This window comes from Patagioenas fasciata, chromosome 34, assembly GCF_037038585.1.
Source record: "Patagioenas fasciata isolate bPatFas1 chromosome 34, bPatFas1.hap1, whole genome shotgun sequence".
NCBI lineage: Eukaryota > Metazoa > Chordata > Aves > Columbiformes > Columbidae > Patagioenas > Patagioenas fasciata.
This window is the reverse complement of record NC_092553.1, coordinates 2,268,903-2,284,128: the sequence shown is the minus strand read 5'-3', so window position 1 is coordinate 2,284,128 and position 15,226 is coordinate 2,268,903. Positions and strand designations below refer to the sequence as shown.

Sequence of the window (15,226 nt, the reverse complement as noted above, 5' to 3'; positions counted from 1 at the left end):
AATTCAAACTAATTAACAGATGTATTTGAAAATGCATTAATTTTTTTCAAGAGTAATCGCTGAGAGTTGGAGCAGGCAATTCTATGTTTTTCATACATAACAAAAGGCTTAATCTCTGCTTTAAAAGAAAAATCTCAATATAACTCCAAAATTTAGAGCTATTAAGGCACATCCCACAATAGTAAAATACTATCCACTGAGGCCCTCTAATGACAGGGAGTGGGGCTTTAAATATTCCTGCAATGCTCTTAAGCTCATACTCTTTGACGCTGGCTACTTGGCAAACCGCCGTGTCCACCGCAGCTTTTCACCCACCTCCAGTTGCTTACAGACTTCCTCCGGCAGCTCTTGCTCATACGTCTTCAGCAGTTCGACGGTTTGCTTCAGGGGCTCGAACATGGCATCGGTGACACTGTGCCTTTCCTTAACGGCCAGGAGATGCCCCATGATCTCCACCAAACCATCATAATCGCCTTTTTCAACCTTCTTGCTCAAACCTTTGTCAGCAGTTTTTATGAACTCGTCCAGGTCAGACAAGCTGTAGAACACAAAACAGGAAAGCACCAAATGAGAGCAGTTCCTACCGGAATCATCCAGGCAGCTGGACTGGCACGGAGAGGGAAAGGCCTGGCTAACTCTGCCCATCACATGGCAACATGCTGAGGGCATCAGAACCACAGTTCATGCTCACAGGGATCCATAGATGTGGTACAGCTTCCTGTGAGGAACGGATAAATGGGTTGGGACTTCACAGGTTGGAGAAAAGGCATTTGAGGAGCACAAGTCTTACGAGGAGCAGCTGAGGGAGCTGGGGCTGTTCAGCCTGGAGAACAGGAGATGAGGGGAGACCTGATCTCTGCAACTGTCTGAAAGGAGGTTGGAGCATGGAGGGGGTTGGTCTCTTCTCTCAGGTAGCAAGTGATAAGATAAAATGGCCTCAAATTTCTCCAGGGGAGGTTCAGATTGGGTATTAGGAAAAAAATTATTCACAGAAATGGCTGTCGGGCCTTGGAACAGGCTGCCCTGGGCAGTGGTGGAGTCACCATCCCTGGAGGGGTTGGATAGACATATAGATGAGGTTCTCAGGGACATGGGGTAGTGCCAGAGTTAGGTTATGGTTGGACTCTGTGATCTTGATGGTCTCTTCCAACCAAACAGATTCTATGACTCTATCCTATGATTCTATAAGGGAGACCTGTGAGCTCGGGTCTGTGGTCTGAAGAGAGTGAATTTGAAAGGACAGTTTTCATGTCATCTCTTCCAATACAAGAATTCAACAAATGAACCTGGTAGGTTGTAAAGCTACAACAAACAGGGATTCTTCTTCGCACGCTGCCTTATTTCAGAGGGTAAGTCTCTGCTGCAGAAGGATGCAGATGTTAAAAATTCACAGCGGTTCAGAAAAGCAACCGAACATTTGTGGGAGAAAAAAAAATCCATCCAGGTCTTTAGATACAAAGGTACAACCCATGACTCTCAAAGTCCTCAGGTGTGAATGGTTAGAGACAAGGAGACTATTTGGGGGAAGTTTCCCTACCTGCTTCTTGATCTCACCAGCTGCTGGACACTGTTAGCAGAGCTTGATGGGCTCCTGGATCTTTGGTCCTTTCCATTCTTCCCTTCTCAAAACGCTTACTTTTGAAGTGCCCGCTTAAATTCTGTGGATGCTGCTGGACCAAAACATAGCCCTAAACACTTCACCTATTAAAGACTAAACTGCTGAGTCAGGAGCTCTTAATAAGAACTCCTAAATGCCTGTTCTAACCTATGCAAAAACCTCTTTGCACAGGAATTATCGTGCTGAAAAGAACACAAGAGATCACAGCAGCCACCACACGCAGCAGCCTTCACTAGTACATATGTCTGTAAATATTTCTTCGTAAGCATCCAAGCCCTGTGGCATCCTTCAGCTGCTACTACTCAAATAAATCACCTAACACATCATCCTGCAGAGACCAGGCGGCTGAGCAGCTATTCAGAGCAGGGAACACATGTTAATTCAAAACTTACATCCAAAGCTCCTCCTTTTTGTAACCTTGAAACTGCCTCCCCATGACTGCTCATGCCAGGCAACCCAAATTACTTTTTTTACAAAGAGTGCACTCAAAAGAGCACTGCATTTAGAAACGGAGCAAGTATCTCATGGCATTAATGCAGCTTTACTGATGGCAAATTCAACAAAATAAGCATAGAGCCCTAGAAGAGATTAGATTAGTTGGACCAGGATGAACAGACAAACAGACACCCTGTCCAACACCACACAGTAGGTCGTAGGAGCATCAGCTCGCAGGATGTCGATGGTACCGAGTTCGTGGAACTGTATGCACTTTACACACTCAGCTGGACCAGCTGCTCCCAGCAGAGACGAGGGGATGAAAGTTAGCAGAGATGCGATGGAGCTGGCAGGGGGTGTGTGCCCCCTCCTCTTGCTCCTGTATTAGCCTTTTGCTTATCAGTGTGAAATGATAAAGCCCAGCCAACACAAGAGAAACCCACTTTGGTTCTGGGAAGAAGAGGTAGAACGGTTCCTACCTGTGCATGACGTGGTCCATGAGATGCTGCTTGAACACCAAGCTCCACCGTTTAATCACATTCAGCAGAGACGCTTTGAAAGGCCGAGCATCAACTTTCATCCAACTCTGGAAAATGCTGATGGGCTCGATGCGATTCACCTCCTCATAGATCTTCTCGTAGGAGTCAATCTGCTCTCGGAACTGCTGCAGCGTGGGAGGTGACTCAGGGACCCCGTTCTCTGCATGGGCCTCGATTTCTGCCGCAGTGAGAATGTGCCCGTAGAGGAGGAACTGGCGGAAGAACTCCTTTCTGTCCTCCCCGTACAGGTAGGAGTAGTGGTCGAAGGCACTGCGGTAATCACAGCAGGCCGCCATCACGGCCTGCACACGCCCCATCAGCTCATGGCGCATGTCGGCCAGGTCAGCCATGTCCTCCATGTCAGCCTGGAGAGAAGAGGAGAGGAGCTCGCAGTGATGCGGGGGCAGCGTGGCACCTCCTCACTGCCACACAGCGTGAGGGAGCTCCACAGCCACGGACCTGGTAGTGGAGGAAGCCGCTGTGCTCAGCCAGCCTGGGCACCAGCGATGAGATCCGGTAGATGTCGTTGAGAAGACCTTCCACCACGTCGTAGAAGCCGTCGTTTGTGCCAGGGTCCAAGGAGGGTTGAAATATCAAATCTGGGATCACCAAATCCAGCTGCACCTCAAACAGGGGAGGAAGCCCTGCCTTGGGATCTGGTAGGGAAGAACAGAGGTGCCAGGTTATTTTTGAAGGGGAGAAAAGTGATCTAGAGCCACCACTAACATCCCACCACAAGACACACACATGCCCCACAGGGACACCAGGCAGGTGGGACACCCACTCGCTGGGTCCAGTGACATTGTGTCTGCATACAACGCAGAGGGGAGGCTGCCAAACCAGCTGGTGTTCTGGTACCCACAGGAGATACTGGAGAACAGATGAGACACAAGTGATTTAAGGACCGGAAAAATGCTGTGGAGGGAAGCCTTAAAGAGACCAGGCTCTTCAGCTAATCAAAAGGGAGTCTGAGAGCTGAACAATTACAGCGCATAAGTACTTAAAGAGGAGAAAAACAACAGGAACCAAGAGGCTCTTCAATTTAGTGGAGAAAGGCATGAAAAAATAAAACACCAACTGGTTTCACAAATGTGAAATTCTGTGCTTGTTTTTAACAAGATGGTGAGGAACTGGATGCAATTCTCCAGCTCAGTGTGCCTCCACATCCAGGAGGGAAGCGTTCTGAAGATGTGCTTTAGCTGGACACAGCTGCTCTCAGCAGAGTGACCCTCCGTGGCAGCCTTAGGCAGGAGCTCTGCTTTGGTGACCCCTCTCCTCACTCCTCAGTGATGGAGGTTTTTCTTTCATGTCTTTCATCCACAGAACCAACTCTTGAGACTCTCCACAAACGAAAGGTTGTGTCACCTTGATGCTTTGTGCATGGGAGGTCAGGAGATGGCTGATGCCCAAGAACAGACTGGGAATGATGCCTCAATTTTGTCTGTTCACAAATCCCAGCAAATGGTGCACAGTCATCTCTGTCCCTTCCCTTGAGCAAGGCTTTGCTCCAGTGACCAGGGGACAGAGTTACCCTCTGAGTCTGGAGGCTCCTCCAGCACTTGCTGTAGACAATGCAAGAGGCAGAGTAGAAAGACCACCACAAGTCAAAGCACAAAACAGAAACTTCCTTTTGGTGAGACTGAAGATGGTATCACGGCCAGAGCTGAGGAACCAGCAGTTACCTGTGTTTTCGAGGAGGTACTTGAGTGAGCACTCAATGGCAGTGAAGAATCCATCCAGAACTATCTCATCCACGTAATCCACATAGGCCTTCCAGATGTCAGATGCTGGGTCTGCAAGTAAGAGGCTCTGGTTTTCCTGGAAGAAAAAGACGACACTTTGAAATACAGCGGGGCTGAGTCTGTCCTACAAGAGCTGCCCACAGCTGAGGACTCATGGCAATGAGCACACAGGTACCAGCCCTGCGGGGGGAGAGAAACCAGACAGACGGATGTTGCTGCTGGTAGCATGGCCACAATTTTCTCCTTCTGTCAAGGGCTGCTTTGTCATCTGAAGCAACTCAAAATAATCACAAGGTAAAAATGGAGTGCGTGAGAGACTTAGCAGCCCTGCAACCTTCTCCTCCCTCTTCTCTGAGGCCAAAGGGCTCAAGGGTGCTTTGCAGACCTGGGCCAAAGGCTCATCCCAATGCATGAAGCCTCAGTCCTTGTGGCCTGTATAATGTTACCTTGGGTGGATGAGTCCTTCCAAGTGGACTGCTTACACCTCTGCCCTACAAATGGTCATCTCAAAACAAGAGAACTTTAAAATTCAGAAAAGGGTTTTTAAATAAACCAAGTGAAAATAGTTAAAGATTGGGATCAGAAGACAAAGGGTTGGCTTACAGCCTCCCTTCTCAGCTTATTGCGTTCCTTACCTCCAGGCAAGTTCACAGTCAGGAAATTCACGGTTTTCTAGGCCACAGAATGGCCCCATCCTTCTTGCGTCTCCTCTTCCACACCCACAAGACCAGCCTGGGTATCCATCCCCTGCACCTCCCAGGCTCTGCCGTGATCCTGTTCCGGCCTTGCTATGCCCTCTGAGGGCTCTTTCTCCTAAGCCTGCCAGGGGCTCTCAACACAGGCACGGGCTCAAAAAAAACGTAAGGTCCAGCTTGCAGTCTGCTGCCAGGGGTTCAAAGCTGGCTGTATTTCATCTCTGGGGACACAGGAGAGGGTGCCATTCCCAGTGGCATGGCAGCTTGGCACACATGAGATCATAGAATCATTCTGGTTGGAAGAGACCCTCAAGATCATCGAATCCAACCATAACCTAACTCCACCACTAACCCATGTCCCTAAGAACCCCATCTGTACATTTGTTAACACCTCCAGGGATGTGACTCCACCACTGCTCTGGGCAGCCTATTCCAAAGCTTCACAATCCTCTCTGTGAATTATTTTTTCCTAATATCCAATCTGAACTTTCCTTGGTGCAACTTGAGGCCACTTCCTCTCATCCTATCTCTTACTACTTGGGAGAAGAGACCAACCCCCTCCATGCTCCAACCTCCTTTCAGACAGTTGCAGAGAGCAAGAAGGTCTGGCCTCAGCCTCCTCAAGATAGAGTGGCATTGCCAACTGGGCTTGAGTCAACCCAGAGTTGCTGCTCCCCAACTTTACACATCAACGCTGAGTGATTAAACTGTTAACAGAGCAAGCCAGGGCTCTGGTGCCTTGCAGACTCACCTCCACATTTTGCTGACACAAGAGAAAGGGGAACTTCACAGGACTGAACACTATGGGAATGCCCATTTGAAAGCACCACCCCCTCTTCACCGTCCCATGCCCTTGTATTTGACAATGCCCCCTTGTCACTGGTGTTCTACTGAACCTTTACTCCAGAGGCCTCATCCTGGTGCAAAAGGGCAATGCAAGCCAGCATCTCACTGTCCTGCCTGTGCTTGTGGGTGCACGTACCCAAACTCTCTGTGCTCTTCTCTCAGCAGCCTCAAGACTCACCTGCTCAAAAGAAGACCTGAACACCCAAGGGAAACACAGCAGACCAGCTCTTGGCCCCTTTGCTGCTGTTCCTCCAGGTTTGACCAGCACAGCAGGACAGAGGCATGGGGACATCCTATTTTGGGCCACGGTGCCTTTCCCTCCCCAGGACCTTCATGCTGCTTTGCAGTTGGTCCTGCCCTGTGAGCCACCAGAGCAGCGGTGCCAGCCCTTCTGCCTTGGCCACAGCCCCATGTTCTCTCCGGTCAATTTAGGAAGTGTTCCCATCTTTTGGGTGTAGCTGGAGGTGGTTGAGCCTGTCACAGCTGTAGCAGCAGGACAACGTGGGCATAGTAAAATCCTCGCCGTGGGTTCAGAGGGTACAGAAGTGGGTCAGAAGCCCAAGGCTGAGTGCAGACAGTGAAGTAAGGTGAGCAACAAGGGCTCAGTGTCCCAGAGAGGGTCAGCCCAGTCTCTCCAGAGTCCAAGGCCAGATGGTGACCCTCAGGACTGGGCTGGACCTAAAATCCATCTGCCTTCCAGCCAAGGTGCTGTCCCTGACACGCTAAAACCTCTGGGCAGGTGAGGCGCAGAGATTTGGGCTTTCTCCTGCTCTGCAAAGAGGACTCTCAGCTCTGGCAAAGCCACTGGAAAAAACCCAGGGTTCAGACAGCAGCTTTTTTCTTGTTACTCAGCTTCTCCCTGGACTGACAGCGTCACCTCCTGCTCCCACAGAGGAACAACAAGCCTAAAGCAGAAAGGTCAGCCACAGCCAGCTGCCTCTCCATTTTAAGGTGAATCTTTCGGAGGAGTTTTTCCTCTGAGCAGGATCCCAAAGCCTGATGCACGACTCCCCTCTAGTGGCTTCACAAGAACCAGGACTGGGAGCCAGACTGGGCTGCATCGGCTCCCACTCCTGCTCCAAACTCGGTGCCCGGTCAGCAGCCCCGCACACTCAGCTGTACCAGCTCACCCATCAAAGTATTCCTTAATCAACAACAGGTAAGTTTTTCAAATGAGTTAAGGGAGTTAATTTTAAGGTGAAGCAGCTCTGGACATTTTCACCAGAGCGGAGAGACACCCAGAGCCTATGAAGAGTCAACAAACCCCTGGAGAAGGTCCCCCCTCACCTTCACCAGCAGATGAATCCTCTGCCCTGACTCTCGGACAAGGCTGTAACGCCGTTCCAGGCGGTCCTGACAGTCCTCCAGGCTCAGCAGCGATTCTCTTTTACAATCTCTTCTCACAAATATGGGCGACGCCCACGATCCCACGATGGTCTGGATCTCCTCAACATTGTTTTTGGCTTTCTGTATCCTCTGCTCGAGGTCATGGACATCATCCATCACCATGGAGATGTGATCCCAGACACCTGGTAAAAAATGAGATGATTGACTACTTTTTTTCAGAGCTGCATGGCCAAGCTCTTGTGCACTCTCCATAAGACTTTTCCCCCACGGTTTCATGTATTTCTCACCCATCATTAACACAAGAGACTTACCACCTCAACCAAAAGAGTCACTTCTAGCTCCCTCCTACCCCAACAATCCATGGTACAGCTGCAGCCTCTGTTTTCTGCCAGGAGCACCAGCACCGTGGGGACGTCTGACACTTCCCCCTTTCCCGTACCCAGATTTAATCTGCTACCAGAGAGAGAACAAGGACAACAGGCTGAGTGTTCCTGCCACTGTCACCAGAGCAGGGACCCACAGCCCCACAAACACAGGCTGTGACAGCCCAAGGTACCAGCGAGGGCTGCATTTAGATTCAGGGAACTTCATCTGCAGGAAAGTCCCTTCATCTTTGGTGTGCAATGGAGAAAGAGTTTTTCAGCATGAGGAATTCTGCTTTGCAAGTTCCCAAGGGAGGACACTTGTTCCTGTTCATACCACAAGCCTGATGACAGAAATATATATTCCAACAGCGAGCAGTTTGCTTTCACCAAGAGGAAACAAATTGTCTTCCTCCATTCTGCTTTGCAGTTAAAACTGATCAAGCAAGAACACTGGTTAAATCATCCCAAAGTCACGGTGCACAAACCTCACCACTAACCACAGTATTTCATCTGGCTGGAAAGGATAACGAGGTGGCCCTGGCCCCCACCGGGAGAAGTCTGTCCCAAGCCAGATGGCTGGGCCAAGGGGTCCCAGTCCCTGCACAACTCAGGGAGAAAGCAGTGCCTTGGGGACACAGGGACACGACCACACAGTGGGTCACTTGGGCTGGCACGGGCAGGGAGCAGACTCTTCAACCCCAGCCTTGCCAGCTCTCACAAACCCCAATCTTGCCGTTTCCTCAGCATCACTGCTTACAGGGCAGCCTCTCTTCCCCAAAAGCCCAGAGGGAAGCTGAAGGGATCAGGATCCTGTCCCCAGCCCAAGCAGATCAAGGTAAGATGGGAAGGAGCAGGCAGGCTGGGGGCTGCCCTTTGTCTCCCCAGTGCTGGCTCTGCTGGAGAGTCCCCTGCCCTGCTGTGAACTGTCACTGGGAACCAGGTGATGGAGGCTGGGGACATGGGAGGAATCTGATGAGACCCAAGTGAGCAGGTTAACCATGAGCAATGTGCCCTGTGGCCAAGAAGGTTGATGGTACCTGGGCTGCGTGAGTAGGAGTGTGGCCAGCAGGTCGAGGGAGGTGAATCCTCCCCCTCTGCTCTGCACTCGTGAGGCCCCATCTGAGTGGTGTGTCCAGTTCTGGGCACCCCAGTTTAAGAAGGACAAGGAATTACTGGGGAGAGCCCAGCGGTGGCTACCAAGATGCTGAGGGGTCTAGAGCATTTTTCTTCTGAGGAAAGGCTGAGAGAGCTGGGGCTGTTGAGCTGGAGAAGAGAAGCTGAGAGGGATCTGATCAATGGGATCAATATCTCAGGGTGGCTGTCAGAGGATGGACCAGACTCTGTTCAGTGGTGCCCAGCACCAGGGTGAGGGGCAACGGGCACAGACTGAAACACAGGAGGCTCCATCTGAACATGAGCAGACACTTGTTTGCTAGGAGGTGCCAGAGCCTGGCCCAGGCTGCCCAGAGCGGGTGTGGAGTCTCCTTCTCTGAGACATTGAAACCCGCCTGGACCCACCTGTGTGATCTGCTCTGTGACCCTGCGTGAGCAGGGGGGTTGGACTGGGAGATCTCCAGAGGTCTCTTCAGCCCTCACCAGGCTGGGATTCTGTGAAATCCTGTACGGCCTCTTTTGCCCTAACACAGAGCTAGCTCACCCTCCATCTTCCAGTTGAGTGTTTCTTCTGCCTTCTTCAGCTTCAAGTTAATATCCCACAGCTGCTCCTGTATGAGAGGGTATTCGACCTCCAGGACTGTCTTCAGGACCTTGTTGTATCTGTTCACCATCAGCTCCAAGTTGGCCGCCAGCTGCCGGTATGACTCCTTGGAGGAACAGATTTCTGCTGCCGTGGGTGGGATGGCTCCCAGCCGGCTGCCAGACAGGTAGCTCAGCTCCCTCAGCACCGACACCAGCTGCAGAAACAAGGCAGAGAGCTGAATGTGAGACAATCCTCCCCATTCACCTGGTAGACACCCTCCCGTCAATTCTGGGGATCTTAGGGGGTTCCTGCTCTTTTATTCACAAAGCAGTACGCTCTGAGAAGGGCCTGGACACCTCCTAGTCCAGACCATCTCCCTCCCATTGATCTTTGCCTCTGATTTGCTTCCCAATCAAAGACATATAGCTCTGTTAACTACCCAGCCAGCAAACCCTGTGCAGCCTCTAAAAGCCATGATGATCTCTGGTCTTCTCAGCTATCCTCATCAATACAGTCTTTCAGCAATACTGTGCCTGCAGGAGGAGGCACAACCAAAAGCATCTTTGAGTTGTGATGGAACGGGATTGAGTGGGTTATTAAACTATAAACCCAAGTAGAAGTGAGTCCCTGCAACAAACGGAGCAGCAAGGTCTTCCAACGCAATATATCACTTCTAAGACAAAAAAAAAATATCTTTGCTCAGTTTAGTGGCTTGTGAGAGGGAAAATGCTCCTGAAACTGCACATTTTGGCTGGGTGACAGAAATTCAGTATATTGTATGGGCAATGGCAGGGGTGAGGAGTATCTGCAATACTAAAGTGACTATGTCCACAATGACAAGAAGAGGAAAGAAAGACGGAGCGCAGAAGGGTGAAGGGAGCAGTCTGAGGAGGTGGATGGAAGAGGATGGGATGGGAGGAAGGGAAAAGCAGGGGATTGAGGGAGCAGGAGGCCAAGTGAGATAGAACCAAACTCCCCTCCCTTTTATGCACTGGAATGTCTGAGACATCCCCACCATGGTGTCAAGGATGTCTTACCCTCTTTCCCTCTCCTCCATGGAAGGTGAGCTCTGGAAGATTCTTTAATGTTGAAGGGTTGCAAATACATCCTCCCTTTAGGCAAAATGAGGTGCTCCTATCTGCTCTGAAGGGCATGAAGGGGCTGCTAAGCAGGCACCTGAGGACATGAGGCAGTCCTCAGTACGGAAAGCTGAGAGCAGCGCAGAAGCACTCAGAGACTGGAGCTGAGAACATGCTCAGCACGTCACAGGCTCCAAACCCTGGCACCAGGGTGAAGGGTGGAAAACATCCCCTGGGGCCATTTGCTTCCCACCTTAGCAAGGAGATTCCAAGGAGCTGGACAAATCCTTTGTCTGAGAGCCAAGCTGGAATGAGCTCTGGAACCTCAACACTTTTCTCTAACAGCAGCAAGTCCCAGGGAAAGGGGGAAGTGTTTGATGTTTTCCCAGGCCCCTGAGATTCAGCACCTCCGCAGCAAATGGCATTTCACATTTGAGAGGCCCCAGCTCTCATCAGGCCCCAGCACCTTTGAATCCACCTCTGCACTCTGCTGGCTTGGACCCTGCCTCTGCTTTGGGCAGGGGGATGGTCAGGCCTCCCTGTGCTGGAGAGGGCAGCCCTAGGGAACAGAGACCTACTGGAAGCCTCCTGCACCACAATTAAGGAAATCCAACAGCCACAACACTGAAGTAACAAAACAAACCTTTCCTGGGATTTTTATACCCTTTCAGGAAGCTCAGATTTCAGGTAAACATAACACGAACCCACGTCTGTAGGATGATGCTCCTACGCTCCCCACACCAGCGTCAAACCAACCTGCTCTGGAGATGTTGACACCAGTTAACATCTGGCTACTCACAGACTTTCTGCCTTTAATTACAATCTGCGCTGCTTAAACTGTAATCCTGATATTTTACCAGGAGACAGAGCCCACAAAGGGGATGGTTAATTCATGTCACCCATAACAGATGCTCCAGGGACCTCAGCAGAACAGATCTAGTAGCGATCCCACCAGACTTGCCATGCGCGGTGGGGCACAGCTTGGAGACGTGCCCTCCAGCAGACAGGAAAGCTAGTTCTTACCTGGGGATCAAAATTAACTGTGATCAGTTTGGTTTCTGGATCTCGCCGGATAAGCGGTTGAGTAAGGTTGTACTGTGATTTTTCAGAGACTGTCTGGGACCAGTCTGCATAGAGCTTCTCCTGATACCTGCCGAAAAACAAACAAACAAATTAAAACATCCACCACGTAGCTGCCAAGCCCGCACACCAAGACATAGAACCAAATAAAAGCCAAGTCCACTTCTGAGGGCTGAAGAACATCAAGGAATATTTAAAACCCACCCACACCACCTCCATAAAGATCTTGGCTTCAAAGACAAACACCTGAAAACCAGTGACAGCATCAAGTCAGGAAAACAAAGATCCCCCAAGTACCATTCTTAGCAGAGGATTCAAATTTGGGGACAAACATTCAAAAGCTCAGAGCAATCAGTTCAGTTTTAGCATCAAACATTAAGATATTAAGTGAGGTGCAACGAATCCCACTCCCACTTGTGGAATACACACATTACAGCCACGGTAAGTACACTGTGAATGGGCACAAGTGGATTGAGACTTCTGGTCAGCTCAGGTTTTCTACCACAGCATCTCCTACATCCAAAAGAATCTCGTTCCAACATTTCTGCTGGGCTGCACAGCCCCTGTCCCTCCCATGCAAACTTCTCATTTCAAGATATCACAGAAAGACTGTGGTGTGTAGCAAAGGATTCCTCCTCCTCTCTCATCACAAAATTCCTTCTGGCTTAGAAAGAGACATTCTCAGGCCCTGGGCTTGCAAATGTGCTGAAAGGTGGTTTAGAGAAGGAGAAGGAAATGGCCTCAAGTTGCACCAGGGGAGGTTCAGACTGGATATTAGGAAACATTTCTTCCCCAAAGGGCTGTCGGGCATTGGAACAGGCTGCGAGGGCAGTGGTGGAGTCATCATCCCTGGAGGGGTGGACAGACGTGGAGACGAGGTTCTCAGGGACACGGGGCAGTGCCAGGGTTGTGTTAATGGATGGACATGAGGGTCTCTTCCAACCAAAACAATTCTATGATTCTATAAGGTTTGGCTTTTTTTCATATAGTTACAGTCATGCCTGAGCCACCACTTACCTGTCGAGCAGCTGGATCATTTCTTCATACTTCTCTATCACCCTTCTTCCTTCAGCAGAGTCCAAGCAGCTGGTGGCACAACAGACAAGCTCAGCGTTACATTTAGCCCTGTGAGGCTGCAGTCTCTATTTACCCCTTCCCAAAACCACCCACCACCTTGCAGGCAGAGCCTGGCTGGGGATCTTACATTCCAACCCCACCGTATCGCCCAAAACCATTTCACTGCACAAAAGCTCTCCAAGCCCCAGTGCGCCCTTTTGCGGGTGTTTGCATGGCAACTGGCAAATGAGAACCACGTCCTGGGGGAAGAACAAGGGCCCAGAGCTGCTGGAGGAACACTGGTCTCCGTAACATACTCAATGCTCCGGTGTTTGCACAGAGCAGGGCAACCTCTGCTCACCAGCCACCACTTTCTGAGGTCAAAGAGGCACAGAAAGAAGCAGAGTGTGGCTCCCGGCAGATGAAGCTCTTGGCGGTGCCCAATTCATGCCCCTCAAACCGAAGAGCAAAGGTGTCCCAGAGTGCGGGAGGCAGAGCCCTGGCCACGCTGCCAGGGCTGTACAGCCCAGGGAACAGCAGGCCAGAGGAATTCTTATCATGCTGTCTTTTCCCCACTGTTTCATCTACAATATCCAAGTTTTCCTCAAGATGGTTGTTGATTTTGGAGGACATATTGACAAAACTTGAATTAACTTAACCAAAAGCTGGAAAAAAGGAGCGCCTGAGCAGTCACCGCTGGGCAAGTGCTGAGAAACCTGCTGGAAGTAAACAAGTCCTCTGAGCAAATCCAAGTAAATCCCAGCAAAACCACTTTTGCTTCTCCTTTTTAATCCTTTTTCCCTTTCAACAGCATCATGTCACCACCGTTGCAGAGCATGTTATTAACTACTCTAAACAGAGGACAGAAAATCAGTGTGAAATGCAGATCTGGGTCCTTCATGGTGGACAAAAATTTGCCATTTAGGTTCAAATCAGACATGATAACTTGGGCTCTGTGCTGGGAACAGCCCAAGAGTTTGTTTCATTGCACCAATGTCTTTGCTGCTGCAGAATAACTGTGCACTTAAAGACACTTAATGGCAAGATACAGTGAGAGAAGCTTACAAACATGGCACAGTGACGGTCAAGTTATTTTGGTCAAGTACATTAAAAAAGTGGATCCATTTACACAGAATCCTGACCAGCACACGTGAAGCCATTCCTGTGAGCTACCAGGTGCAGTCCCTAGAACACCCTCAGTTGTCATAAGTCCAACACTGCCTTGCTTACAGAGCTCTTAAATGTTGTCTCATGTGGTGCCAGCTGTGAGTACGAGGCCATACTTCCCTGACACCATCCGTTATAACAAGCATTTGGGTGATAAATATACCAGCATTGGTTTCTTTCCTTGATCTTGGGAGATGGCTCCTTTGTTTAACACTGAGAAAGTTTTCTTCTGCCCAACAAAATGCTCGTCTGCTCCCCAACATGCAAACCCAGCTCCATCGACCCATCTCAGCTGAGTCCAGCCCAGCACTTCTCTGCTATCCACAGTTTGGATGATGCCAGAACCAGGACTTGCAGCTGAGGAGGTCCTGGAGAACATGCTGAGTGGGATTGCAGCAGGAAAGGTTCTGATACCTCTTTCAATTGCAACCCGGGAACTATGTCTGAAAGCTGAATAGCCCACTGTGCCTCTTAATCGCTTCAAAACAAATCCAGTTAATGAGTTTCTTAAAAAAAATAATGATCACAAGGAAGCTGAAAAGCACCAGTGCAACCACTTCACACCTCTTTGACTAAGAATTATTTCAGCTATAACCATGGGATAATGTTCACCACAGAAAGAAAATCAGATTGATTACAGAGAAGATAGCAAGGTGGTCATAAAGCAACTTAGCTGGAACAGACACGCACAGATGTGGGATGTGCCTGAAGTGATCAAACGGCACCTGGATTCGCGCTCACAGCTCCTGCGCCCAGCGCAGCGCTCCAGCCACCGGCGGCATGTTCTTGTGCACAGGGGGGATCCTGGGGAGGGCACACTGGAACAGCATTTGACTGAACACTGCACTTGTAACCCCAAAGATGCAACAACAGAACCTCATTTGCAGAAAACTGCTCTGATTTCCCAGCTTCCTTCCTTAAATCCAACATCTGCCACACTGATGTAGGTCTGTGACCAAGGCGAGTGCCTCTGGATCTTGAATAAGGAGCTGAGATCGAACGAGAAGCCCAGACTATGTCCAAACCTGAGCTGATGTGAGGTGTCCCTTGCCTGGGACACATTCCCCGCCCCTCACAAACACTGACATAGGGATTTCTGACCAGGAGTTACTTCTGTCCGTCTTATCTAACAGCCACAGAACAATAACCACAAATTCACAGCAAATGATTCTCTCCATGATTCTCTCCAGTCCAGGACTTGTCTCGTTCCAGTATGATCTTTCTGAGGCAAGTAAATAGGTTATCGTTCAAAATGACACACTTGAATCCTCATAATCTGATAGAAATCCACCCATTCCCCCCTGTGCCAACAGTCACGGGGAATAATAAACTTGGAAAAGGCTGATTAAACCCTTGGTTACAAAGTCCCACTCGCATGCTTTGCATTTTAAGCATTGTAAGGGAAACAAAATAAATTCATTCTGAGGAGCACATGAGTGGGTTTGCAGGTCCCATGGGGTGTTGGAGGCAGCACACAAATGTGGAGAGAAACCTCCTGTCACAGCCTCGCTGGGAGAAAAGCTCAGCATGTGTCTCCATTCCCAGTCACATATCATGC

The 15,226-nt window shown here is 49.9% G+C and overlaps 1 pseudogene; it reads right to left on the bottom strand.

Moving 5' to 3' along the window:
* Positions 1-15,226, bottom strand: part of LOC136115891 (dynein axonemal heavy chain 9-like) — a 91,226-nt pseudogene that overhangs the window by 59,106 nt on the left and 16,894 nt on the right.